Source organism: Pseudopipra pipra, chromosome 11, assembly GCF_036250125.1.
Source record: "Pseudopipra pipra isolate bDixPip1 chromosome 11, bDixPip1.hap1, whole genome shotgun sequence".
Lineage (NCBI taxonomy): Eukaryota > Metazoa > Chordata > Aves > Passeriformes > Pipridae > Pseudopipra > Pseudopipra pipra.
The window spans coordinates 16,317,591-16,343,392 of NC_087559.1; the positions used below are offsets into that span (position 1 = coordinate 16,317,591).

Here is a 25,802-nt window from a genome sequence, read left to right on the forward strand (position 1 = left end):
GCCTGTATCAGTTAAAAAATTATGACAAAGGTCTGGCTTGGATTCCTAGAGGAGTATGGTGGTGCTTTCTCTGGTTCTTACACTTCGCACATTCCTGTTCTGCAACCCCTCCCTACAACACCTCATTTTAACACAAACAATTACAATACTTCAAAAACTGAGTCCCATCCCTTAGAGTAGAGCATGGACTGGAGGCCCAAGCTTGGACCCAGAACGTCCTGTGAAGGCCCTCAACTTCGAGCACATCAGCTAAGGCCATCTCTGCAGTGAGGTCGCTGAGGTAACAGCAGCGCCCACAGAACCACAGCCTACCCAGCTCTGGCCCCATTATAAAACAACAACCGTGATTTTTAAGCCACTAAAGAATATTTTCATTAAAAGGCCCAGACGAAAAACCGTGGCAAAGGGGTGAGAACACCTGAGTGCTGCTCCGCACCGGGCAAGGGGCTCACTCCCAGCTCCGGCTCCCCAAACCCAGGTGCTCTCCGCTGGTCTAAGTTGACCAGAACACCAAAAAAAAAATATCCCAAGAGCCAACCGAGCCCAAAAGCGCTGCTCGGGCTGCAGCCCCATCACCGCGCCACGCTGCCCGCCGAGGTGCGGTGCGGTGGCCAGCGGCCGGCCCGGGCACCCCCGGCCACAGAACGAAGGCTTACGGCGTTCCCACAGGCAGCCGCCTGCACGGGAGAGCAGGGAGTGAGAACAGGCGGGGGAACGAGCCGCAAAAAAGGCAGAGCAGCGACAGCGCCCACCCGCCTCGGCACCTCCGGGGCGGGGCGGCCGCAGCAGGTGAGCGCGGCCGGAGCTGCGCCCCGTGGGCGGAGCGGAGCGCGGGGCGGGGAGCGCCGGGCTGGGCCGGGGACACACTCCCTCCCTCCTTCCCCTTCGCCCGCACTCCCTTCGTTCTCTTTCTCTCTCTCTCTCTCTCTCGGGACAGCGCCCGAAACTCGGCGGCGGCCGCGGCCCCCGACGGCTCCCAGGACGCGGGTGAGTGTCGGTACCTGCCCCCGGCGCGGGGCTCGCTCCGCTCGGCAGTTCCTGCCCCGCCTGGCGCGGGGTGAAGGAGGAAGCGAGACGGGCTCGGCTCCCTCCGGCCCGGGCGGCTTCCGTGGGGCGCCCGGCGGGCAGGGAGAAAGGGAGAGAGCGAGGGGCTCCCGGGGGCTCGTCCCGGCGGGGCGGGCGCGGGGCCGGGCGGTGCCGCCGGAGGGGCTGCGGGGCGGGAGGCGGTGGGGCTGCCCCGGCACCGGGGCTGCTCCCGCGGCCCCTCCATGTTGGGCTTTGTCCTCCCAAACCTCCCCGCTGCCCCCCTCGAGGGTGCCGGGCGTGGGGCCGCCTCGCTCGGTCCCGGGGAAGCGCGACCCTGGGCGGGGAGAGTCTGTCGGGCTGCGGGAGGGACGGGACCGTGCCCCGTGCGAGGAAGCAGCGAGATCCCTGCCGCCGGTCCTTGACAGAAACATGGAGTTCCCTCTCGGCAGAAATGCCAACTTTGGCAATGCCAACTTCTTTTTTCCTCCCCGGCCGCCTTGATACTCTGTTTCAGTCTCCGCGCGACAGCGAGTTAGGAGATAAAACGCACAATCTTTTACACGCTCAGGTTTCCAGCTGAATGGCGACAGACAATAAGGAGTGAAGGAGGAGGAATGCCTGATGCTTTTTTTGTACACACATGCCAGGCGTGCATCTATTAAAAAAACAATTTTCAGTTCATCACTAGAGAATTCCCCGTTTGCATTAGGGTATGAAATATTAAAATAATTGGATCATGGCATTCTGTGGTTACATTTGACATCTGTTTACTTGTGGGCCCTGACTGTTACACCACTTCACTTCTAGGTTGTTCAAGATAGCACAGAGCAGAGTGTTGATCTGGACATAGAAGCTCTTTCAGGACATTTATGTGCAAGGATAATATTGCCCTGTATCCTGTCTCTTGCCTTTATAGGGCAGAACTGAATGTGCAGAGCAGACGGGTGTGGGAGAACGAGTTCCCGTATTAAATATTTTCCTAGCTTTAGAAACTCATTTGAAGACTGAATTGCAGTATCTAATATATCTACAAATAGCCAATGTCAAAATCCTGGATACACTTTTGTGTTTAGAGCGTTTTAAATCTTTCTTGGTCCTTGGCCTTGTACAGTCATTACTCTATTAACAATGTAATAGGAAATGACCTCTTTGGCTTTCTGTCTCTCAAATAATGCAGTCCAGCGTTGTGCTAATCAAATAGGAAGATATAACCAAGCAAAAACCAGAGTAGCTTTCTGAGCATGACACTATGAAGAAGTGCTTCTTAAGTGGTTAAGCAATAATCATAACCATCTTTTTTTCAGAAAGTGTATATGCAGGATTTCCTGTTTATTTAGTTCCTGAAAATGGCTATATTAAAATGTTAGCTGTTTGTCTTTGGACTGATAGATTTCGGTCACCTCAAGACACTCCTGTGGGAACCTGCAAATATGCTCCAAGGAGAGAAGCAAACTTAAGGCTGCAAAACATAGGATTAGGTATCTTTTTTTTTTTTTTTAATGTTTCTCACCCTCACCGTGGGTTTCATAATAAAATATAGGTGTGTGCTTTAGTTTAATAAATGATGAAATGCTGGAATTTTCAATTTTCTTGATCCACATAGTTTTACTCAAAGTTATCTTTTTGTAAAACTGAATATAGCCCAGTTTTAGGGATGTGTGATTATCAAAATAAAATATATTACTTTTGAAATTTTGACTGTTTAAAAATCAAAACGTAATAAAGGTATTTCATTGTTATTGTTTGCATATAGTGCTAAACTCGAAAAATTTAGAGGCAGCATGAAAGAATCAAGAGTTAGCAATACTTTGAAATTTTCATCCTGCATCTCATAATTCAGATTTAGGTATAAAGGAATTGCTGCCACTCAGTGGCTGATACAAACACACAGAGAAATATATTCAGTTACACAGATGTGATGTTTGTGTGGTTAATGAATAAGTCATATGGTAATTCTGTTCAGTCAATACCTGTGAGATAATTGGTCAGGAAGATGCTTGTATTGTTCTCACTAGAAAAGAGCTGATTCTCAATTTTTTTCCATTCTGTATTTAATGAATGATAATCCACCTTTTGATTAGGCATAATTATGCATTAGGGTCATACTTTTCTTATTGAATGGAACAGTGAAATAGCATAATAATTTTTACTTTTTGTCACACAGTATATGCAAAAAGATACTCTGTAAAGAAGGAATTATTTATGAACTAGAAACTATTTCCAAACTAGAAAACTTGGGAAATTTAGCTGCTTTTCTTAAAGAGAAATATTTAAAAGAATCTCTCAAAGGGAACTTGGCTATTTGATGCTATATAGATCAAGGAAATAACAATAAAACTTGGAAAGATGCCATCTGTTATTAAAATAACTGATTTCCTGTGAAAAGCATAGAAGCTTTCAGGCCTCTGAGTTTATTTTGATGTCTAAAAGCCACAGTCATTACAATTAAAGTTCATCTCAGGTTGAGTCCAATCCCTGGAAGTGTTCAAGGCCAGGTTGGATGGCACTTTGAGACACCTGGTCTAGTGGAAGGTGTCCCAGCCTTGGGTAGGGGGATTGGAACTAGATGATCTCTAAGGTTCCTACCAACCTACAGCAGCCTGTGATTCTATGAGTACTTCAGAGCCTAATAGTCTAAATTAATCATCCATCTTTGTTTCCATTTGAAGGGCTGCACTGTCACCCTGCCCCTGTGCAGAGGCACAGAGCCCTGGGGACATACTGCCCATCCACAGCTGGAGCTGCTGCTGCCAAAAAGAGGAGCCCCTTCATCACCTCTCTCCAGAGGGACTGGAGGTGGGACTGTAGCACATGTGGATGTCTCAAAGCTCACTCAGTGCAGCTGATCCGTGTCAATACTTTACAGGTGTCAGCCAGCACTGAGGGGTGTGCCCATGCTGTGTTCATTGACACAGGTATTTGAGGTCCCCAAAGCTAACTCAGGTGTGTGTCTTCATGATGCAGTCCAAATTCATTATGCACCTATAGTCCACCATCCCCTTGGTTGCATTTACAAAGCACATCCCTAACCTACGGTAAAAAGAATGGAGGCAAAAAGAAATAGACTGTGGATTGAAATGTTTGTTGCAGATGAGTCAGAGCTGAATGTGAAAGATGACAAGAAGGGATTTACCAGTGGAGTCTGGGGGCTGGCTGACTTCATTAGGAACCAAATTCCTCTGTTAATCATCCGCTGATGAGAAAGATTATGTGACTTTTCTCTGGGTTTATCCTTGCATTAAATGCATCTTCTCCATTCTGCTTATCGGGTTCTGTCCAAAAGCTGCCTAAAAAGCACCAAAACAGTTTGTGTTCCAGTATTTTTTTAAAACTATTGGTCCATAACAAAACTTGTCATTTTTCTCTGAGTCTTCCTTTACCTGCAATAATCTGAGTGCAGAATTTGGTTCTGTAGAGCTCTCTGTAGAGCCAAAGGACAAGGAGCGGGAATGAGGAAAGGGGGAAAGCCACACCAGCCATTCAGAGCCATTGGGGTAGCACATTAAAAGTAATCATTCTGCATCCGCTTGGCTGCACTTTGCAAAGATGCAATTAAGAGAAATGAGCCTGGGAGAGCTCTTTACAGCCTTGGTAAAATAGTGCTGAAGTGGCTTGTGTTGTGTTCTCATTTCAAAGGCACTCATTTCCACCCGAAGGAGTTTTTACACTTTCTTAAAGAGGTATTGCCTCTCTAGGTCAGAGCTACCCCAAAAGCTTTTTATGGTATTTGAGTACTTTTGCAAAGTCTGCTCTGTATGAGGCAGTGCATTGCCTGTAGCTCTGCAGGGCCACCTAGATTATCCATGCTGCCTTTTTGACTGGAAGCTGCACCAGGGGGCTGCTCCTGTACCAGAGGCACCAGAAAAGGTGAAGAACTGAGGGATCTGGCACACAGGAACACTGGGAACTGCACAAATCTGACCTCGGCAAGTGTCATGCAAGATTTATTTCTGGTCTGTTCTAGACCAGGCTCTGTTACAAGTGACATTGATACAGAAAATGGAAATCTGATGGGTGTATCTGTAGGTTTCAAGTTATTTTCTAGGTTTGGGGGGTTTTTTCCTTTCAATTAAAATTTATGGACATTATGTCTGCCTTTCAGTGATAGGAGGGTGCCCTGACATCCATGAAGTAAGCTATGTTTTGAACCTGTTGCTTTTTTTCTGATTTACAATAGAGTTGACAGTTTCTGACTGAAAAGATGGGAGCGATGCAGCACAGATTTATATCAGTAGCTGCAAATCCAAGAGGCAGGTCATAACATAAATTCTTCATGAATATTTCTCAAGCCAAGAAAATGCATAAAACCACAGAATACTTTTTATGGTATCCTCTTGCAGAAATTATGTGTTTCCTGGTAATTGCTTTGCCATTGAGGGTAATACTCTCTCTGGAAAAGTTTATTTAAGGATATTTAAGCATAGTTGGTACTCATATGGTAATAATCACCATCCATAAAGTCTGGGAATGACTATCACAGATAACTTCATGAAACTGATGCACATAAAGCTTTTAGCCCTGTATGATACTTGCCTGACTGCAAAGGCAGGAGGGTGTGTGCTTGCCATCTCCTCCCATTTTATCAGCCAACCATCAAACTTTAAAAAAAAAAAAGGGAGCAGCAGCTCTCTATGCCCCAGAACAAGATTATTTTTAATTCCAAGGTGCTGCCCGCTTTTGAGAACAAAACAGTTATGCAAAGTGTGTATATATATATATATATATCTCCTGCTGTTTCTGGTACTTTTCCTTAGAGTTGTGAGCAAACCATGGTTTTGTTTGGTTGAAATGTAACCAAGTGGTTTCACTTTTACCCATTGGTAGTGAGAGTGGAGTTGGGATAGCTCCTAAGAGACTGGCTAATAGGTCCAGGTATCATTGCAGTGAGCACTTCTGTGGCAAAGAGACCCTTCTGAAAGAAGCTGTTCCCAAACAGCTTAGTGAGAGTTCCCCTCCTTTCTGCAGAGGTGCCTGTGGGCCGTCTTCCCTTCCACCTCACTGGGCTCAGAGGAGTTGTCTGAATTAGTATCTTGTTTCTCACCTCCTGGATGGCTGAAAACCTCTGAAATGTCATGTAGATTTTGTGCATGAGTGGCTTTGATTTGCATTTTGTTTAGTCTTTTGCAGTCTCATAAATGATTTAGGTATTTATAGACTTGGTTTAATCCTGGCTACCTGCTATCAATACAGCATGTCTTGAAACATATGCAGTAAATCTGAACTTCAGCCTCAGCTTTTTTCTTCATGAAGTAATTCATACTACTGATTTTGGAGCTGGAAGCCTAGACCTCTGTTGGTTTAGCCTCCTTGTTTGCTGTGTGACAAATTGCTAATGATGAGATGACAGAGAGAAAACTTCATGCATGTTTAGCACTCAAATGTCAAGTTATTTTCTGAGTGTTTGATTTTATTTTTTCCCATCAACACCAATTTATTACAGATCTAACGAAATCCTTGTTTGTATACTTGACTCTTTATCATATTCTCTGGTTTCTTGAGGAAGTGCAATTTAAGCCTTGCCATAGTTTTTCTGCTGAAGGAACTCGTGAAATCTGAGTGTTTGTCAAGACCACTTTGTTCCTCATTATACCAAAGATACTTAATTTACTTCAGTGCATTGAATGTATCAATCTTTACTATAAGGACGAGCTTAAGGGAAGAAGGATTTTTGGTTGTGATACTGGATTTGTCTTTCTGTTTGGAAAGCTTTTATTTTTTTTAACTTATAGCCAGATTTTTTTTATAAGATTTAGATGCTTGAACATACAGACAGATACTTGATCAAAACTGTCTAGCAGCCAAACTCAAGGTTAAACTTGGCTTCTGCACTCTGCCTTTGTGTGGGAAATTCTGAGTACAAAGCTATTGCTAACACATTGTTTGATGGCTGAACTATGCTCTTCTAGGATGAGGCTGTATTTGATTCTTGTTTGAACAGAAGAGCAATCTTGTGTTTCTTTCTTTAAAAAAACAGTCCCTCCTTTTCCAAAAGTCCCCTGTGTGAAAGTTTGTTAGAAAGTTATGGTCCAGCCAGTAACAAGTGGTGCTCATCATATGCTTTTAAGTTGTATTCTCAAGGAAAATCAAGATAAATAGACATAGTGCAATAGTGTTGAAAGACTGTCATGTTTGAAATATGACACTGACTGCCCTGTATGTTTTATCTCAAGATAGTTGTGCTGTATTTTGTAGTGCCTCCGGGTGACCGTGTTTTGTTGGTGAAACTGTGTGACCACAGTGGGCATTTTGTACCTCACTGACTTCGATAGGGCCTGTTGAGAAAATATTTCACTTGCTAAAGAACACGGTTGTGTGTCAGAATATCTTACTGAAAAGGTCTTGTGAAAGTAAGAGTTATTCCTGATCTATTTTTATAAAATGTATTTAATGTATACTCCTGTAAGAGAGCACAGATGGCTGTCTTACATCAAGCAGATGCTGCCAGGATCTTTCATTTTGAAACAAACTCTGGATTTTCAGATTAAATTAAAATCTAGATCTGAAACCCTTTGTCATACAAGTATCTCTGCAGGTGAAGGGGTAGATTTGATTATAGATGCTTTCAGTATTGATAGATACCTGGCTTTGGTTTTTTAAATAGTCTGGTTCCTGCAGTCCCTGAGCAGTGATGATCACATTTCTTCACATCCAGTGTGCTGGTCTGTTAACGTTGTGTTCATGCTGAGCTGGGAATTGCTCAACAAGAGTTTAGCTACTTCCTTATGAGTCTGTTGGCTGATGACTGTGGCCTTCATGAACTCACATCTTCTCACTAATGACTTGGGGATGCTGATTGCCAAACATCCAGAGGAGATTCGTGTGTCAGGGAATTCCTGGGAGCACTCTCAGATTACATTTACTTCCCTTCCTCGGTAACAGGCAGGAGCTGACAGTTAAGATTTCTGTTTGACAGAGAAAGCAGCATCCCAGGGGCAAGAGCTTCTTAATATGGACCTGCACTCTTCCAGGTAATTTGAGAGCTAAAAGGCATCCATTTCTGCTTTGGACTGAATGCAGTGAGCCATTCATTGGCACTTGAAAGTGCCTTGCTCTGTTTCTTAAAAGATTAGGTGATTGGATCTGTGCCACAGACACCCCGTGTGTCCATTGAAGGGGATATGGAGGTTGCTGATGAGGGAAAGCAGGAATGCCAAAGCTGCCATTTAGGCAAGGCAGTTGATTGATTTCTGCTGTAGGGCAAGAGCAGGTGGGAGAGAGAGCAGCAGTAAGAGTATGGAGATGGACCTGGAGTGCTGCAGGGGCATCACAGCCCAGGGTGATGAGGAGAGCCGGGCTGTGCAATGCTGCTTGTCCGTGTGTGTCAGAGGGTGCTGTCAGTCCTTGTGCTCTCCCTTCATCTTCATGAACTCCAGCTCCTCCCCAAAACTTTTGTAATACAACCCCATTGCCCACTGGCTGGACCCAGGGTAGGGAGAGGAAGTAGAGCTCTGATTTGTTACTGCACTCTGGTTTTTTGTTTCAGTTTAATTTGCAAGCTTGCTTATTTCTAGCAGTGCCACTAAGATTTTCAGGGCAACCCCAGAGTTTTAATGTAATCTGTACCAGTATCTGTCAGATTGGTTTTCCTGACCTGTTTTGGGTCTCGCAAATTTGAATTAATGTTGCTTTCCTTTTCCAGTGGGTGGCAGTTGAAGCAAAGAGAAGTGTTTATTTGCTTAGAAGTTTATATAGATATGTATTTAAGGAGTGGAGAAGAAGCCAAAATAGGCCAGTCCTTCGTTGCCTCTCATGTTGAGTTCTGTTCTTTTTTTATTGCAACTCCTAGCTGGAGAAAAGAACAAATGAAAGGACCTCTTGTGACCAAAATCTGCTTTTAGTTTCAATCTCCTGCTTTTGTCCATTGTTCTGTTGTTTATTTCTTTATTCTCTTACTAGTTACTAACTGTGAACCCAGTGTTTCCATCACTAGAACTCTGCATTGCATAAGCCTCATTTCAAAACTTTGAAGGAGGGAGCTGCTGACTTCTTGCAGCAAAGTGTTCACCTTCTCAGAGCTGCATTTTGATTTTGAATATAACAGTAGCATTTCTTTCTCCTTTTAAAAAGCAAATCTTGGCAAGAAGTCTTTTATACTGATTCATAGAAATTTAATGTATATTATAACCCTAATAGCTATTTCCTGAAAGGGCCGAATCTTGACTGAAATGTACTTTCATGCACATTTCTTGTATGGAGTTCATGTCTATCTTATGCACAGCTGAGTTCAAGGATATGTTTTTAAAATAAGCAGTGATTGGAATCTAGTATGCTAACTAAAGTACACATTAGTGCATTTAGTAGATATATAAGTAAAACATAAGTAAAATACATATAAATATCTTTACTGTATAAATTACTAAAGTTCTAAATGTAGTAAAGATTAGGTTAAATCTATTTTTAAAAATTATAAGAAGTATGTATATCAGTGCTGAACCCAAAAATCAGACTGAGAATTGTTCTTGGATCACAGAGCAGAATGTAACGTACTTTAAGAATCAAGTTTTACTTTCCCACCTTCCCCCCCAAACAGTGAAACAGTGAAAGGGCTTTTCCAGCACTTTCCACTGCTTTATTTTGTGGGAAAACACTTAATGCTGCATAAAAAGCTGGAGAAGTCTTTTATTCTAATGATTTTTTTTCTAGGGATGAACTAGCCATTCGTCTTCCATAATATGTGATTATAGCAAACTTAGCAATTAATCCCCATCATCCCCATCTTTTCTGTGAAGAAAATGAGCTCTTACATAGGTATTTAATGATTGAGTCAGTTTATCATAGCTAAGCCTTATCTAAGCATATGTGGCAGTCCACTTTAAGTCTGCTCTTTCATTGGTGCAGTTAAATACAAAAGCTTATGCAAACACAATAATTCAAAATGTTTATAAACTGATTTGCCACTTGTGTGGATACAAGTGCTGCTGCTACAGCAAGGTTCAATTTGATTGACAGATGAAACTTGTAAAATGATTTAGGACTCTAAATGGAAAAATATCCAGGAAGAAATTTCTGTCCACATGAAATAAATGATGAGGAATTAATTACCAGAACAGCAACAGCTTTGTCTGAGCCTTGTCTGGTTGATAACAAAACTGATTTTACTTAGCAGCAGCACTCAATGGCTGTGATAACCTAAAATGGAAATTTTTCGTAAGTAAAAAATACTCTGAAAGCTGTGACATAGCATGATTTCAGTTTGTCAAAGGGACACACTCAAACACAAAATTACTCTTTTGAGCGTCATGACTCTTTTTTTCTTCTTTTTTTTTTTTTTGTTACAAGACTTAATAATCACATCTGTGATGACTTTATTGCAAGTCAGTCAGTGGAAAAAAACAACCCGCTTTTATTTTCAGTTCCTTAAATTTAACTGTCAATTACTGCAGTGTCATTTGCTGGAAAATGAAGCTTCTATAGATGGTGAAGAAAGAGCTCTAAATTCTTTTAAAACATTTTGATACACACATCATATGTGTGATGGCAAGCTTGAATTCTGGAGGGTTTTATACTTTCTTGAAGGCTTCATCACATTGACAAACAAATGTTGTTTGGGGGCCTATGGAAGGATTTTAGCTTTATTTCTAGTCTAGATTGAAAAAATTATGTACTTGTATTATGGTTCTGGTATTTTTCTTTCTTTTCTTTTAATTTTTTTTTATAAATCTGATTTTCTTACTACTACTTCATGCTGCTTTCCAGTAAGTAAGCTGATCCTAATACTAAAAAATTTTTGAGTGAGTCTCAAACAGAGGGATGTTTTCTTTGTTTGCTTTAAACAAACCATGCAAGTTACACAGCTCTGTTTTGAATTAGCAGCTCTCCAAGCTGGGCTGTACAGTTAATACTTCTCAGACACTGTGGTGAGGCAGTAGTATGAGCATTCAAACACTTCAAAGGAAAGACAACCATATCTAGTGTTTTATCCTCTTAACAACACAAAAAAGGATGCCAGGCTCATGTAATTGAAAACGTTTGCTGTAGGCAAGGTGTCCAGGTTGGAGAATGTATCCCTGTTCTGCTGTATTTGATTTTGCTTTAGTTACTAGGAGCACCCTGCTGTCTAATAAGTAAGAGTTAAAGGCAACTTAAAGCCATGCCTGTTTGTGTCTCTCTGATTTTGATATTATTCCTGCGGTCCTTTAGCTCTTATTTGGACTTTTGGTGGGTGAAGTTGCAGCAAGTAAATGAAGAGCAGCATATTTACACTCTTCTGATCGGGGTCTTATTTTCCAAAGTCCATTTAATACCCCTGCTGACTTGCTTAACCATTCAGTCTCCCAAAGTAATTTGTTAGGAAAGCTACAAAAGAAGTACACGTTGCAGTACCTCAGTTTCTGTACCGTAAAACCTTTTAAAGCCTGTATATGAACACTGCAGTGTGTATCTGTCCACCATCTGTGCTCAGTGCATGAGGGATTGGAGGGAAGCAGGGGCAGGTGGGGGGAATGTTTGGAGCTGGATGTGGGACTCTGAAGAGATAGGACAGCAGGAGCACTGTTGTGCTGGATAGCAGAGTTGTTCTGCTGCTGCTTGACCCCTGACGCGTTGTGGAGTTTGGGTTACTGGTTGCTTGCTGCGTGCCCAGACAAACATGGGTTTTCTCCATTTTCACCATGTTTTCTTCATTTTCTTGCTGGTTTTTCCTATTGCAACAGCCCAAGTGTGGGGGCCTGGTTGGGGGACCCCACTGAGTGCTGTCACTCTTCCATGGTTTGCTGCCAGCCCTGTCTCACACAGGGTGAGCCCTGAGCTGTCCAGCTGGGAAACACCCCTCAGCTCTCATCCAGCCTTACGGGACTGATGGTGCTGAGCTCAGCTGTGTGTGCTGCAAAGCAACACCCACTTCTGTCCTTGCACAGCCCAAGCCCTTCCCTGGTAGAAACTGGAGAAATTTCCATGTAGCTGACACTGTACAATATTGTATCAAGGCTGGAACTAAGATGAGGTAAATGTGTCTGCCAACATCTGGGAGAAAATACTCTTGAGACTTGCGAGTTTTCTTGTGTGTTCGTTGTGACTTTATGACTATAAAGTTTCTGAGAGATTTCTTTTCCTCAAAGTTAGGTTTTACATGGAGAACCCACATACTTTTTGCCTGTGCTGGTGTGTTAATAAGATGGGGATGAAATGAGTGGAGTAACAGAGGTTTTGTCCTTTGGGAAAAGAAGCTGGAAAAGCCTTTTTACTTTGTTGAATCTTTCCACAGATTCCAGTTAGACTTACTCAGTATCACTTGGAGCCATGTTCTGATACTGACTGCTTCTCTCTGGAAGCACTTGCAGAAAACCGGGATAACAACACTGTATTGTCCTCACATTTGCCTGAGAATATGGTTGGCTGAGCTTGCAAATCTTTGCACTCAACTAAACAGAATTTATCTTTTTAAGTCTTCTGAATGTTTGATCTGATAGGCTGCAAGAAAGGCATATTCTGGTTGCCAGGGAGCAACCTTCCCGTTGGAGACAAAACGTGGTGACAGGGAAGACAGAAGCTATGGAAAGCTCCTGTTGCATGTTTGGTGCAGACAGAGGTGGGAGTCACAGGTTGTAGATGAAAGAATGAGAGATGTAAGCCTGTCCTTTCAGCCTCTCAGACTTTGTATGCAGTGCAATGACTTCAGCTGTTGCAGCATTTTTTCTTAAACTCTCAATATTCCCATTCTATATAGGATTACCAACCTGGTAGTTTATGTTTAGCTTGGAATTGGCTGAAGGACCTTGGCACCATGTTTCCATTAGTTGCATCTCCCCACCAGTTCAAACAGTACAATTGGTTTTTTTTTTCCTTGCAGATGTATAGTGCCATATGACATCAGGTGCATATGATGTTCATCAATAACGAAAATGTTTGTTCAGCTGAGTGATAATAACAGCTACAAATAATAATGTCATTAGCAAACAACATAATAAGAGGGAGTAGGCTTGTTGCTTCTGTTCCTTTAATGTGGATCCTGGAATAGAGAGCTTGGTTGACTCTGATTATGCATAAACACATTTCTGAGCTGGTTCCCACATTGTTTATGTGTTAAAATTGTCCATGTTCTGAACTGGCCTTTTGGAGCACAACATTAGTGCTCGGGGCAGGGTCTGAGTTTTCAGGTGTTGCTAAATACTAAGAAAGAAATAAAAATGCGAGCTTTGACTTTGAAACAGTTTTCCAGATGTTTAGTTGTGTGTTCCAACTGTGCCAATGAAAACACTGTGTTCTCTGTAGCTCAGGAGTAAGGGCTGAAGTGGAACAGTGAGGTGGCCACGGGCTACTTAAGGATCTCACAGCAGCGTGAGGGGCTTGCAGCCGCTCCAGTGGGAGATGTCAAGGGACTCAGGAGGGGATTGCAGATGAACTTCACCCTGTTAGTTACATCCAGTGCTAACAGTGCTAGGAGTAACCCAGCAGGGAAAGCAAAATGCTGTTTTATTTCCATAGCCCAACCAAAAGCCAGAAACCTCTGTGCTTCACCCTGCCTAGAGCCTTTCCTACTGCAAAGACATCCGAGTTTATCTGTTGCTGTTAGACTTTGGTTTGCCTACACATGCTCAAACACTGTACAGCCCATCATATCAGGAAGGAATTAGATAGTGCCTGGAGTTACTTGGGCTCACCAGACTTTGAACAGTGTTTGAGTAAAATCAGGTTGAAAGCAGTATAACCAGTTTTCCTGTTGCTGTAGATGTGCTCACAAAGATGTCAGTGTGGTCATAATTCAGGTGGCTTGGTAGCACTGTCACTGGCAGAGAAATAAGTGAGCTCTCACATTCTTACTTCATGCATGCAAGATTGTGCTTCAAGAATTAAATTTCCCTGATTTTAGCTAGACAACATATTTGATTAAAATGTCAATGAAGATGATATTTTTTTCTTCTCCTACAACTGTTTTAACCAGTACCATTGCACCTGTTGAGGGGTGTGTGGTGTGTGTGTGTGTGTGTCCACCCCCAAGACAAACCCTGAAAAAACCCTTTTGTTGATAAAGTGTGAAAATAGCAAAACATAATTTTGGTACTGCTTTAAGCAAGAGAGAAATTAATTTGAGACCTCAAATTCTGTACTTTAAAAGACATTTTCACATGAGACATTCTGGTGACATCAGTCTTAATAGAGCATATTTCACAGAACTGGAACTCATCTTTTACTTTTTCACTTTGTATTCCTGTGCTCTACTTTCTTTTCCTATACCTTTTCTGTGCTTTGCTGAAGGGACAGATGCAGTTCAGTACTTTCGTTTCTAAAAGACAAAAATACAAAGAAGTTCTGCGGTGAAACCTATTAAATCATGAAACTCCAAAAAGCTTTGTTTTTCTGTTACCCAGCTCCCTTTCTTCCTTGGCCTTTGGTTTCTCTGATATATAAGATACATAAGTAGCAGTCAAAACCTGATTTTAAGAGACTTTACTGTGTTACTTTGATTCTCTCTTATTTTAGTCCTTCCAGAGACTCATGGCAGTTCCCCACTGCTCGTAGGAAACGTCATAGCAGGTCCATTATTAAAACAAATAACCAATTCCAGTGGTAATACTTGCAGGAAGCATTATACTGCAATTTAATGAATTTCTGAGATCAGTGATTAAGTCATCTTTCTGTATCCATAGTTTGTTATATGGAAACTGCTGGTTTTACAGGTATCTGAGATTTGGAGAAAAACCAAACCAGTGGTCTCTGAAAATGTGTACAACTTCAGTATCTAGTTTATTTAGAAATGCCTGGTAAAGCTCTAGAGAAAAAAAGTGGTAAAATATGTTTTGCTCAAAACTAAGTCTCTCAGTCATCCTAAAAGACTGGGAGTATTTGGGTGTTTTTCCCACTTTTTTCTTCTGAACAAAATCCATTGTGTTGCTGTCAAGTCTTCAGCAGTTTGCAATCAGATGTTTTCAGGATCTGTCACAGTAATCAATTTGCTTGTCTAAATCTCTTCAAAGGAGCAACTTAAAACATTTTTCTTTTATTGTTGAAATTTGGTACTGACCTTCCCCATGGGTGTTTTTTCAGTAGCAGGCAATGGAGGGGGGTAGGACAGTGAGCTGGCATTCAGAATTTGCTTATAGCTGGAGGGTTTTGCCTTTCAGAATGCTTTGTAAAATCAACAGAGCAGTGGAAACTCAGTGTAAAATTCAGAGCAACCTTACTGTGATCAAACAATTCTGCAAGTGTGTACAGCTCTTTGCTCTGAGTCTCTCCCAGTTCATGCTTGTTTTATTTAGTGAAATACTTTGAAAGAGCTGATATGACATTAGTGTGAAGTGTAAGGTTATACAAATAAAGTCGTGGATTCCTATAAAACCCCACCTTTGGAAATATGTTAGGCCATAGAAAACTTTTGGTTCTTTCACAGTAGCTGATTTGTTCTTCTTAGTTTGATTTTCCCGTGTTTGAAAGGGTCTTTGTTACACTCTTTGGCTCTTCTTGCCATTGATACACAGGGTTGAGGTTTTCCTGTTCAGGGGAAAATTGGCTACACTCACTGTGCTGCTTCTAGTAAAACTCATAGAGCAGTCTTGGAAAATGTAACAGATTGGGTTTTATTCAGCTGGTATGTTTTGGACCTTTACCATGTTCTCATTTATCTCTCACTCACAGAAACACTGTAAAATGGCAACCATGTAATCTTTTTTAGATTATAAAGCCTTTGTTATGGCTCCAGAGTTTGATGGCTGACGCTTTACTGTATGCTTTGATCCTCATTTTCTGGGTTTTGGTTTTGTTTGCTTTGGGGTTTTTTCCCCTGGTGTCTCTGGAAACATTCAAACATCCTGATTTTATGGAATTTGTTAGATTAGTGAAACATACACTTTGCTTTGCTTCATTTTGCAGAGTTGTGTTTATTGCTAAATCCTAACTCTTCTCTGCGAAGGCACAGCTTTAGTAATTTTACTTTCTGCCTCCGAGCTGGCTCTTTGTGAACAAGGAAAAATTCCTGGTGATGCTTCATCTGAGACATAAGGGTTCCTCTCGTCTGCCCCTTGACTTAGTTACTGTCTGAGTTCAGGATATTTAGGTGTGATAAACTGTAGCAGTTGTAAGAAGCTTGTGTCTCCTTGTCAAGAGCCACGTGTAGAATTTCAAATAATTATTCTTGACTTCAGTATGAGTGCTCAAGAGAGTGAGGATCATACCTTTTGGTTTGATTGCTGCTCCATTTTCAATGTGGAAAGCTTGTCTCCTGTGACTCTGCCCAGTTTATCTGGAAAAGCAGGAAAATTTTTCAGGCTATGAGACTCATTTAGATGGATTTTTTTCAGTTTCAGTTGTCTGCTGTTATTTCCTGGCAGGTGCAAACTCTGCATCTAATCCCTGAAGGACTTGGTCACTGTAATTTAGATTTGCCACAGCCTGGGTCTTAAAAGCTGTAGGTTATCTAGAAGAAAACTCATCTGTCTAGGAAGATACTACCAAAGAAAAATCAGAAAAAGGAGTAAGCAATGAGTCTGCAAAGTAATTTTTTTTCAGTTTTTATTATTTAAATTAGAGTTAATAGAGTTTAACTCAGTAGAGTTAGATTTTTGTGGTTAGGCTGTACTAGGAACAGGTAGGAAGCAGAGATTGTTGTTGCTGGGCTTCCTAAGGAAGACAAACTTGGTGACTTGTCAGGTTAACACATTACTCATGGACTACCTTGTGTATTCAAGGAAAAATCCCAGATACTCTTCCAAGGATGTGACTGTTTCTGTCTTGCCTGAGTGTAGTTACGGCCGAAATCCAAGAGGTTTAGAAGACAGAATGAAATCCTTGCCAAGTGTGAAAGACAGGTATGACAGGCGGGTACTGCTGGCAGACAATTTCATTTATTATGCAGCTATGTGAGGTGGCAGGCTGCCAGTTTTCCACATATGAGGGAAGATAATTGCCTAACAAGGTCACTGGGAACGGGGAATACAGTGGGATAGAAATTTTGTCCTGAACTTTGGTGGAACAGATCATTTTACTTCATTACATGCCAGAAGGACCCACGGGGCCTCAGTCATGCCAGTTCCAGACACTGTGTGTATACCATGTCTCCCATGGCCAGCCAGAAAAATGGGTTTACGAAATGCTGGAAAATGCCCAAATGAAGATTAATATGCAAAGTAGAACTGAGGCAGTCTGTAGTTACGTGGTAGCTTTCTGAAATGTATAAAGACAGGAGGAAGATGGAGGTGGTTTTGTTGTTCTCATCCTTTAATTCTGTGGGAATAGTGTCTTATTTCTGATTTTTTTAAATTTGCCTAAACTGCTCTGAAGATAGTGTCAGTAGTTTTCTCATCCATTGTATTGTGTTTGTGATTAACTCAAGTTTTTTCTGGGTAGCTTCACAGTGTCGTTGAGATGGAATTATTCTCATTTTAAAGGGGGGAAATTGTTATAAGAAAAGTAGAAGATTCTCATCTCATATTTTGTTTTTAGCTATACCTGTGACTCCAAAGTAAATTCCAGGTGATTTATAGCCGTGTCTTATTAAAGAGCTGAAATCTTTTTGAATGAAACCTAAAAACTCCTCCGGCCCTTTGAGGCAGAAAACCTGCAAAGTCTGTGGAAATTCAGTGTGATGATTAAAATTAGACATGCTTGGAAGTAACCAAAACCACATCTACTAATCAGATAGGTTAAGCAATGTCAGTGGAGTTTGTTAGCAGTCATGCCTGTAGTGCATGTCAGACTGTAATTGCTGTTTGGAATGAGTCATTTGGGTAACAGAGATCATAATTTAATTTGTAGTTGTGTACATAAGTACACAGAGCACGGGAACCACCTGTTAAATACTTCTGAGTTATAATAATTTTTTGACTGTCTGTCATTCAAAAATGTACTTTTAGAGGAAGAGGAGCTATCTGAAAGAAGTGTGTGCTTACATAGGTTAAACTGCACGTACTCAGGTGGAGCTTTGTATTTCTGATGCCACACTGAAATATTTATATGATATTCAAATAATTCATGTGGAATAGGCACAATTAAGTGTTGGTCAGCTTCCAGAAAAGATGCTCAGTGTTTTCTCAGAAGGCACTATCCTTCAGCTTCCTGGCAAAAGAGGAACTGTTGTTTGAAAACGAGCCAGTGATCCTTCTGATGAATTTCCATAGCTCAAATAATGATCAGCACCCAGTGGAAGATTAAAAAACCTTAAATAGATGGTTTGCTGCTCGTGGTGTTTTGTTCCTTTTGGAAAAAAAAAAGACCCCAGCTACCCTCACAATAACAAAAACAAACAAAAAAAGAGAAGGAAAAAAAGGAGGAAAAAAAAAGCTTTGAGTAATGTCTTGAACTGGAACATTTATGGAAGAAGCAGATTAGCTGAAAAGATTAATAGATATACTGCTGAAGTGAGCTTGTCCATGCAAAATTCTTACATGAGCAACAGACTACAAATGTAATAAGAATGACTGGTCCTGATATTCCTGACATCCTCCACAAAAGCTTCAACGTCACGGAGTTTTATTCTAACCTCTTCTCCCCCTCACCCCTCCCACCACTGACATGTCTTTCCAGTGGCACAGCATTGTGAATCATCAAAATGCTGGGCTCTGAAAACTTTGAACTTGACCTTGCCTCAGCAAATGGCACAGTCCTCCAGAGGAGTACTGTGAACCTTTACATATAAGCTTCCCTTAAATTGTGGAGGTTTTGATTCCCAAGTTGTAGCGCAACTATTTTTTTCCCCAGACTACTTAATTCCTAGGTCTTGAAACCAGGAATTATCAGGCAAAAAAATTCAGTGTCATATCAGTCCACTCATGGTGTTGTTGCTTCCTGTTCTTTGCTATGTTTTTTTAGTAAACTGTGTGTTCCCATGTATTCCTATAGTTAGTTTGAGCAGGAATGTTTATGTCTGTAAACTGTGCCAAAAAGAGGGATTAAACCACTCCAGAAGTGATAGGAGCTAACTGAGAAGTGATGAGAGGAGAGGAATTCTTCTAAATGTATATATATATATATATATATATATATATAATACTTAATTAGGTCTTGTCACTTGAAAAAAAAAAAACACAAAAAACAACAAACCACAAGCAGACTAAAATCTCTGATAATCCAGAACTCTGTATCTACAACCTGTTAATTTTCTGGAGGAGGAAAAAACTTCTATGTGCTGTCTGTATCCTCAAATCCTGGCCATCAAGGTCTGTCCCATGGATGATTAATACATATGTGAAAGCTCACAACAAAAGTAATAGTTTTAAAGTTCCTCTCCATCTTCCTCTCCTATTTTTAGGCAACAGGATGCAGTTCTCTAAACTCTCAACACTTTTGGCTTTTTTGAGTTGTTTGTTCCACATCTACATCTCTTCTCTTTGCACTGTGGGTTGGCTTTTACTGACTTCTCTCTGCACAACGTGTGCTCTAAAACATTTATTTCACCTGTTAGATGCCTGTGAGGAAACAATCCTGAGTTCTTCAGGAGCTCTGGTTATTACTCTTGGTGAGCTTTAGTCACATTTTGCATTGCACACACTGTTGGCCCCCAATGTCATGTTTGAGTCTCTCTCCTGTTAGATGCTTAAGCGTTATTTATGAAGTGTTTGTAAACTTACAGGCAGAGTGTCTGGGAATGTTTGGTGTGTTCCCATGGAGCTGAGCTGTATTTTGACAGCTGGTTAATGCCACAAAGCCTCCAGAGGTTGCTGCTCTCTCGGTGCCGTTCCTCCACCAGTTAGATGGCTTGTAATAGTTGTTCTGCAGACACAGCTGTGATTGACAATCTAGATTTTAAAATATAGCTTCTTCCTTGTATCTGGTTTTTGTAGGATTAGTTCAGCCCAAGTAACTTTGCTTTCATCTGTAAACACAAGCCATTTTTTCAAAATTGAGTTGGAAGCTGGCGTTAACAAATTCTGTTTCTAATATTGCAGTTTGTGTTGTCAGTCTTCATAATTAAAGCACTTTTCAAGTACATATATATTGTTTTATTAGAGCAAACTAAGGAACAGAGAAGTTAAAGGGTTTCTTGGGATCATAGTGCCTTCAAGATCAAATTCAAAAGAAAACAGTACAGTTCAACTTGGGACCTTTTCTACATTTATGGTTACTAACACTTCTCCTTGTAGTAGCAGAAATCACCAATTGCTGCTGTGTAATCTAATCTCTCCTCATTCTTTTTTATTTTTGGATGTGAAAATGAGGTTTCAGTCATTGTTTGTAGTGAGTCCAATGAATATTGAAACCTGAAAGAATGCTGTTGTTTCCTATTTGAGAGGTGCCTCCTGAAACTAAGGCGAGCTGGGCACTGGCACCAGGAGGAAAACCAAAAAACCTGAGCAGTAGTGTTCCTCAAGGTAAAGGATTTTTTTTTTTTTTTCTTTTTGAGGTGCTGTGAAACTTTTATCCAAATGATTCCTCACTTGTGTGTAAGGGAGTGGATAAAAGAATGAGCATGTTTTAAGCCTGGTTTTACCATTTGTCTGTTCTGAATTATGACTGTCTTTGGATACCTTCTAGCCAGGTGGTTGAGTAGATAACATATAAAACTCTTGCTAAAATGTAATTTGCTAATGCTGGTTAAAAAACCAGGAAGAGAACAGGATAAAATAAATTTGATTTTTCTATTTTAAGTTGTCTATTTTCCCCTTCCCTGGGTATTCCCATACTCCATCATTCCTTGTATTTAGCTTGGTTTAGTTAGTAGTATTTCTTACAGGGAAAGCTTGGGGTTTTGCAGGGCAGTGGTTTTGTAGAATAAATAGGTTTCACTTAGCACAGTGTAAGTGAAGTTCAACTAAGAACTTGCCACTTAAGGTGCTATTAACATCTACATCAAGCCTGGCCAATACTCTTCTCATCCCAAACTAAAATGCAGTTATGTTCATCTGCCCTTCAGCTCTTCAACAGGTTGTTCTTTTGGTTGATTCCAACATCCCACTTGTTGCAGGGCCTTTGAAAGGAAAAACTTTTGGAAAAAAACCCGTGTCAATTATTCTTATAATTTTATAAATACATATCTCAAAGGTGAGTAGAGGCAGCATACAAACTCCTTGAGATGCCCCTTGGATATTAAGTTTGGTGATTTTGTTTCAGATTGAAAAAAGGACTTTGAAAGAGAGCTTTAATAAGTATAATGCTTTAATAAGTATTTGTAATGGCAGATTACCTGTCTGTGCAATTCTGAGCTGTATACTTACTCAGCACTCTTGGTCCTTGGCTTGTGAGTAAGTGAGGAAGTTGGGACTTTCCATGAGAATGACTCATATCGAGGAGGAATCCTAAGAGCCTTCTCCCCTGTCTGATCATGGAAGCAAATTAATTAACCTGCATGCGTAATGCATCTTTCCAAAATTACAGGAAGACAGATTCCCCTTGCTGTGGGGGACAGGGTGAAAAGTTCTGGGTATAAGTTTGGTAATGCATTGCCTCAGAATTGGGTAGAACTGCTGTTAGAAACCCGTAACTGGCCATCCTGACACCTTGCTTAAAGTATAATATTGACTCTTCCTGTTGATTGTTTTTGAAAGAAATACTAAAACTGTTAAGGCTTACAGTGTAATCCTTAGATATGATGATGTCTTGCTACTATTAGACAAGCCTGTCTCTAACCATTTGTTCACCTTCACTTTCTGGTAGGTAGGTGGTGATAATAAAAGGGAACAGAGGCATAGAGGTCAGCAGTAAATGTGTCACGAGCCTGAACCTTGTTCTTTTGACTCTCTCATTCCAAGATCATAAATGCAATGCTGTGTTCCACTGAACTCTGTACAAGTGCCTGGAATCACTGTTTCTTTGTGTAGCTCATGTAACTGTACTAGAAGATGCTGGTAAAATTTTAACCGTCTTTTGAAGTTGCTCCTGTAAATTGTTTAGAGAATCCCACCAATTTCTGTTTGGGGAGCAGAAATTAATGTTTCCATCGTACAGCACACTGAAAGTTTATTCTGAATTAAGCAAGACGGCAAAATATTTACTGATAAGAAAAACCAAACTGAACAGTGTTTTCTCTTCTGTGGGCAGAGTTTATTGTACTTACTTGTCCTAAATTTCAACATGGTGTTGGAAGTTACAAGCAGTGACTGTGGAAACCGCTCTACCTCAGTTCTGTTTGAGTCTCCTAAACTGCTTTTGTGTTATGCAATAATACAGATTAATGCTTAAAACAGTTCTACTTTCATTTTATGTTCAGAGATTCAAAGTAAAACTCAAGAGCATCTCAGATCTACTTTCAATGTGGCTGAAGAACATTTCTTAGGCAGTGCCCACGCTATGCATCCTTGCACCAGAACAGTACTAAATACTTGGAGTATTTGTTACTTGTTATATCTGAGTCTTTTAGGGGCAGCAACATGGGAAAAATTTAACAAAGTCCAGAATAGCTAGGGATTTAAACTCTTCTTCCTCGGGACATCAGATCTTTGTGTGCATCATATGTATTTGCACACCTCAGCAGATACAGTTTCTCAGTACACATCATAGATGAACAGAGGGCACTGACAGCTGCAAGAGAATCATGAGGTTCTTTTCTCCTTTGACATCTCAGGTGAATTTTAAGTGCTGATTTTTATCATTCTGACGTTTTCTGTCAGATATAGGTTTCATAGCTTTATTTTCAGAAGTGGATTTAGTTGTAAAGCAGTTAAGAAAACGCTAGTGCTCTACTTGGAAAACTGTACCTTGGACAAGGAGATACATTACAGGAGCATAAAAATTATATTTACCAAACTGCTTTTTAATTAAGACTCTTCACAATACAAGCAGATACATTTTTCAATATAGCTGTACTTCACGTCTGAGTACATTTTTTTTCTTTTTAATAGTCCCACAGAGGCAGAATGAGGTTGTCTATTAAAGGCTGTAAATGCAGCTCTCTGCAGCTCTTTCCCACAGAGTTGAAATTCATTGGACCAAAGTTGATTTAACTTCTGTTTACTCAGTACTGGAGACTCTCAAATTATCCAAGATGTGGAGTAACTTTTCATAAGAAGTGGGTTGTGGGCATCTATTTACCTCTTCCTATTTGTGTGAATTGCCTCTCAGTGTTGGTCACAGAATATGTCTGTGGGTTCAGCAGTAATTGCTAACATGGAAAAAGCTGTATTAGAACAGGATTTATGTACTTAAACTGCTGTAGTGGAAGCAAATATCCAGACCAGTGGGGAAAAGCCAGCATCCTGTGGCCTGGGGAGTGCTGAGTGCTGTTAACCATGAGGCAGAAAGGAATCTTTTGGGATAACTTGTGCTGGGGATGTGGCTTGTTGTAAATACCAGGAGAGCTCCTTGCCAGCACTCACTCCTTGCTCATTGGAGTGGTGTGGATGTGTGAGACAGAGGACATGGCACCGCTGCGTGGAAGTGAAAGGTGTTTCAGGTACACAAAATGCCAGGGTGATTATAATTAAGCAAGCTGTGATTAAGCAAGCTGCATGAAAGAGCCTCTTGGCATTCAAAGAGGGAAAGAATGGAGGCAGTGTGGATAGCACTGATACACAGAGGAAAGATCTGGAGGCAGGACTGGGCAGACCATTAAGGGTAGATACACCATGTGGAAAGAGACTTTCCCACTCAGCTGCCTGGGGACATGCAGTCTTTCCATGCTGAGAGCTAAGAAAGGGATCTTCTGTAATTGGAAGTGGGAATATTTGCATTTGGAACTACCAGGAGCATTTCCCTGTGGGCTTCACTCCTGTGCTTGCAGTCTGTTACCTGCCTGCCCCCTTTGAAACCGGGATTGCACTGAAAAGGTTGGGAAGAGCTTTGTGCACAAGGTGTGTGCTATTGCCTCAGGAGAACTGGAGTTTACAGCTGTTTGGTTTTCCTCGAGTTTTTCTGTGCCAGTAGCAGCCATACACCATCCTTTTAAACTGAATGATCTAATAGCAATGACTTCTCCTAATGATGTGCTTCCCAACCAGGACAGGGTACTATTCACTGATAGCAGCTTGTGATTATGAAAAATTGCTATAAAAATGGTTGTAAAAAAAGCACTTTGATGGCAAAAGAAATATGTGCAGCAAAAAAAAGTCAGAAATAATTGGAAGATGCAGGGAAAATGACCAAGACTTTAACTCATTTATCCATTTAGTGATGGAGAAAGTGATAGGCCATAATGAGCCAGGAAAGCTTGTCTGTAGGAAAGTCATTGAATACTCTGTTGCTTCCGTGGGTTAACTGGAACACAGGAGTACAACTGTAATCAAAGGGTTTGTCTTCAGTTACTTTTTGGGTAATCTAAAGGTACCCTGGCAAATTCATTGCATATATTTTCCTGAAAGTATTTTTTAGGACTAGTAATGAAGTTTGTGTCTTGTTTAGCAGTGTTTTCATCAGTGAAATGACCCAATAAAGTGAAAAAACAGATGCTGACTCACAGTGTTGCAAAGTGAAGTTCTTGGGTGTAGGTTTATATTACTCTATGTGTGTAGTGTTTTGCATATGAAAACCAAACATCTCATTTTTAATTGATTCTCCAGTTTCTTATGTTTTTGAAAGTCTAAGCCCGAACTTTGAAATTACACCAGGAGCAAATGCTGTATTAATTAAAAGTGAATTTTGGTTATGTTTCTTTTTTTCCAATTTCTCCTTATCAGTGGCCATTCATTATTTAGCATCATCCTACACATCCCTCAGTGGATCTCAGCTGTGTTTGTTTTCTCTCTTCATTTCAAAAGTGAGAGATACCTTCACAGGTAGTGATGCATGCAACTGTGTGTGGATTCACTGTTTACTTTCAGTTAATAAACCATGGAAAAAGTCTTGATTAAGTTGACTTATATTGGTTGTTTAATTTATTTTGTGGGTTTTGGCTTTCACATTCCTGGTAATGAAAAAAAAAAAAAACAAACAAAAAGGATAAAAACAAAAGGATAGAGGATGATTTCTTCCTACCCTGAGAAGCCTTTAAGTACCAAAAAATAGCAAGGAAAAGCAGCATCAAGCTCAGGAAGGCAGATTTGGCCTATGTTAAAATCATAGAATGGTTTGGGTTGGAAAGGACCTTAAATGTCATCTAGTTCCAACCCCCCTGCCATGGACAGAGGTACCTTCCAGGTTGCTTCAAGCCCTGTCCAACCTGGCCTTGGACACTTCCAGGGGTGGGACATACACAGGTTCTGTGGGGAAAATGTGCCAGGGCCTCAACACCCTCACAGTAAAGAATTTCTTCTGTGTATCCAACCTAAACTTCCCTTCTTTCAGTTTGAACCCATTGCTCCCTGTCCTATCTCTTGCAGTCCCTGACAAAGAGTCCCTTCTCCAGCTTCCCTGTAGGGCCCCTTCATGCACTGGAAGGTGCTATGAGGTCTCCACACAACCTTCTCTTCTCCAGCTCTCTGAGCCTGAGGGCTCTGACTGAAGAGACTGAATGTTTGTGCTCCCCAGGGGAAAAATGGCATCTCAAAAAACCAAACCAAACAACCCCAGCAGTGCTGGATGCAGTCAGGAGGCTGGACAGGATCTACTCCTGCAACTCGATACACAGTTAATGAGCAAAAATTTTGGTTCACGGCTCGTGTCCTTTTAGTTTGAAAGGCTTGGATGGACTGAACTGTATTCCCTCTGATGAGGTTATCTGAGCAGCAGATTTCCAGCGTGTATGAATGATGATATAGTTCTCTCAGCTAATGAATATTCTAGTTTTCCAGATACTTGGAGGATTAGGTCATAGTGCTGGCAATAGTATAAATTTCTGGCTTGAAGACTTGTGCTCTTTGAGAGGCACTTAGACTGCATAATCTGCTGATGTTTTCAAAAGTGCAAAGTAAAATCATTTTCTTACTGGAGTGTTTTAGAAGGCATTTTTTATATTTCTGTTGAATGTCCAGTTTCTCTATTTCCATTTTTTGCCTCTTCATTGTTTATATAGAGACATTAACCCAGTACATTTAAAATAA

General features: G+C 40.9%; 1 protein-coding gene across 2 annotated transcripts in view; it reads left to right on the plus strand.

The window, feature by feature from the left end:
• Window positions 1-830: 830 nt before the first annotated feature.
• Window positions 831-25,802, plus strand: part of PRKCD (protein kinase C delta) — a 59,237-nt gene continuing 34,265 nt past the window's right edge. Inside the window, exon 1 of one of the 2 annotated variants that reach the window (XM_064667847.1) lies at window positions 831-987. The gene's annotated coding sequence lies outside the window, so the exon portion shown is untranslated. The remainder of the gene's footprint in view (window positions 988-25,802) is intronic. The other variant, XM_064667846.1, reaches the window with a different exon arrangement.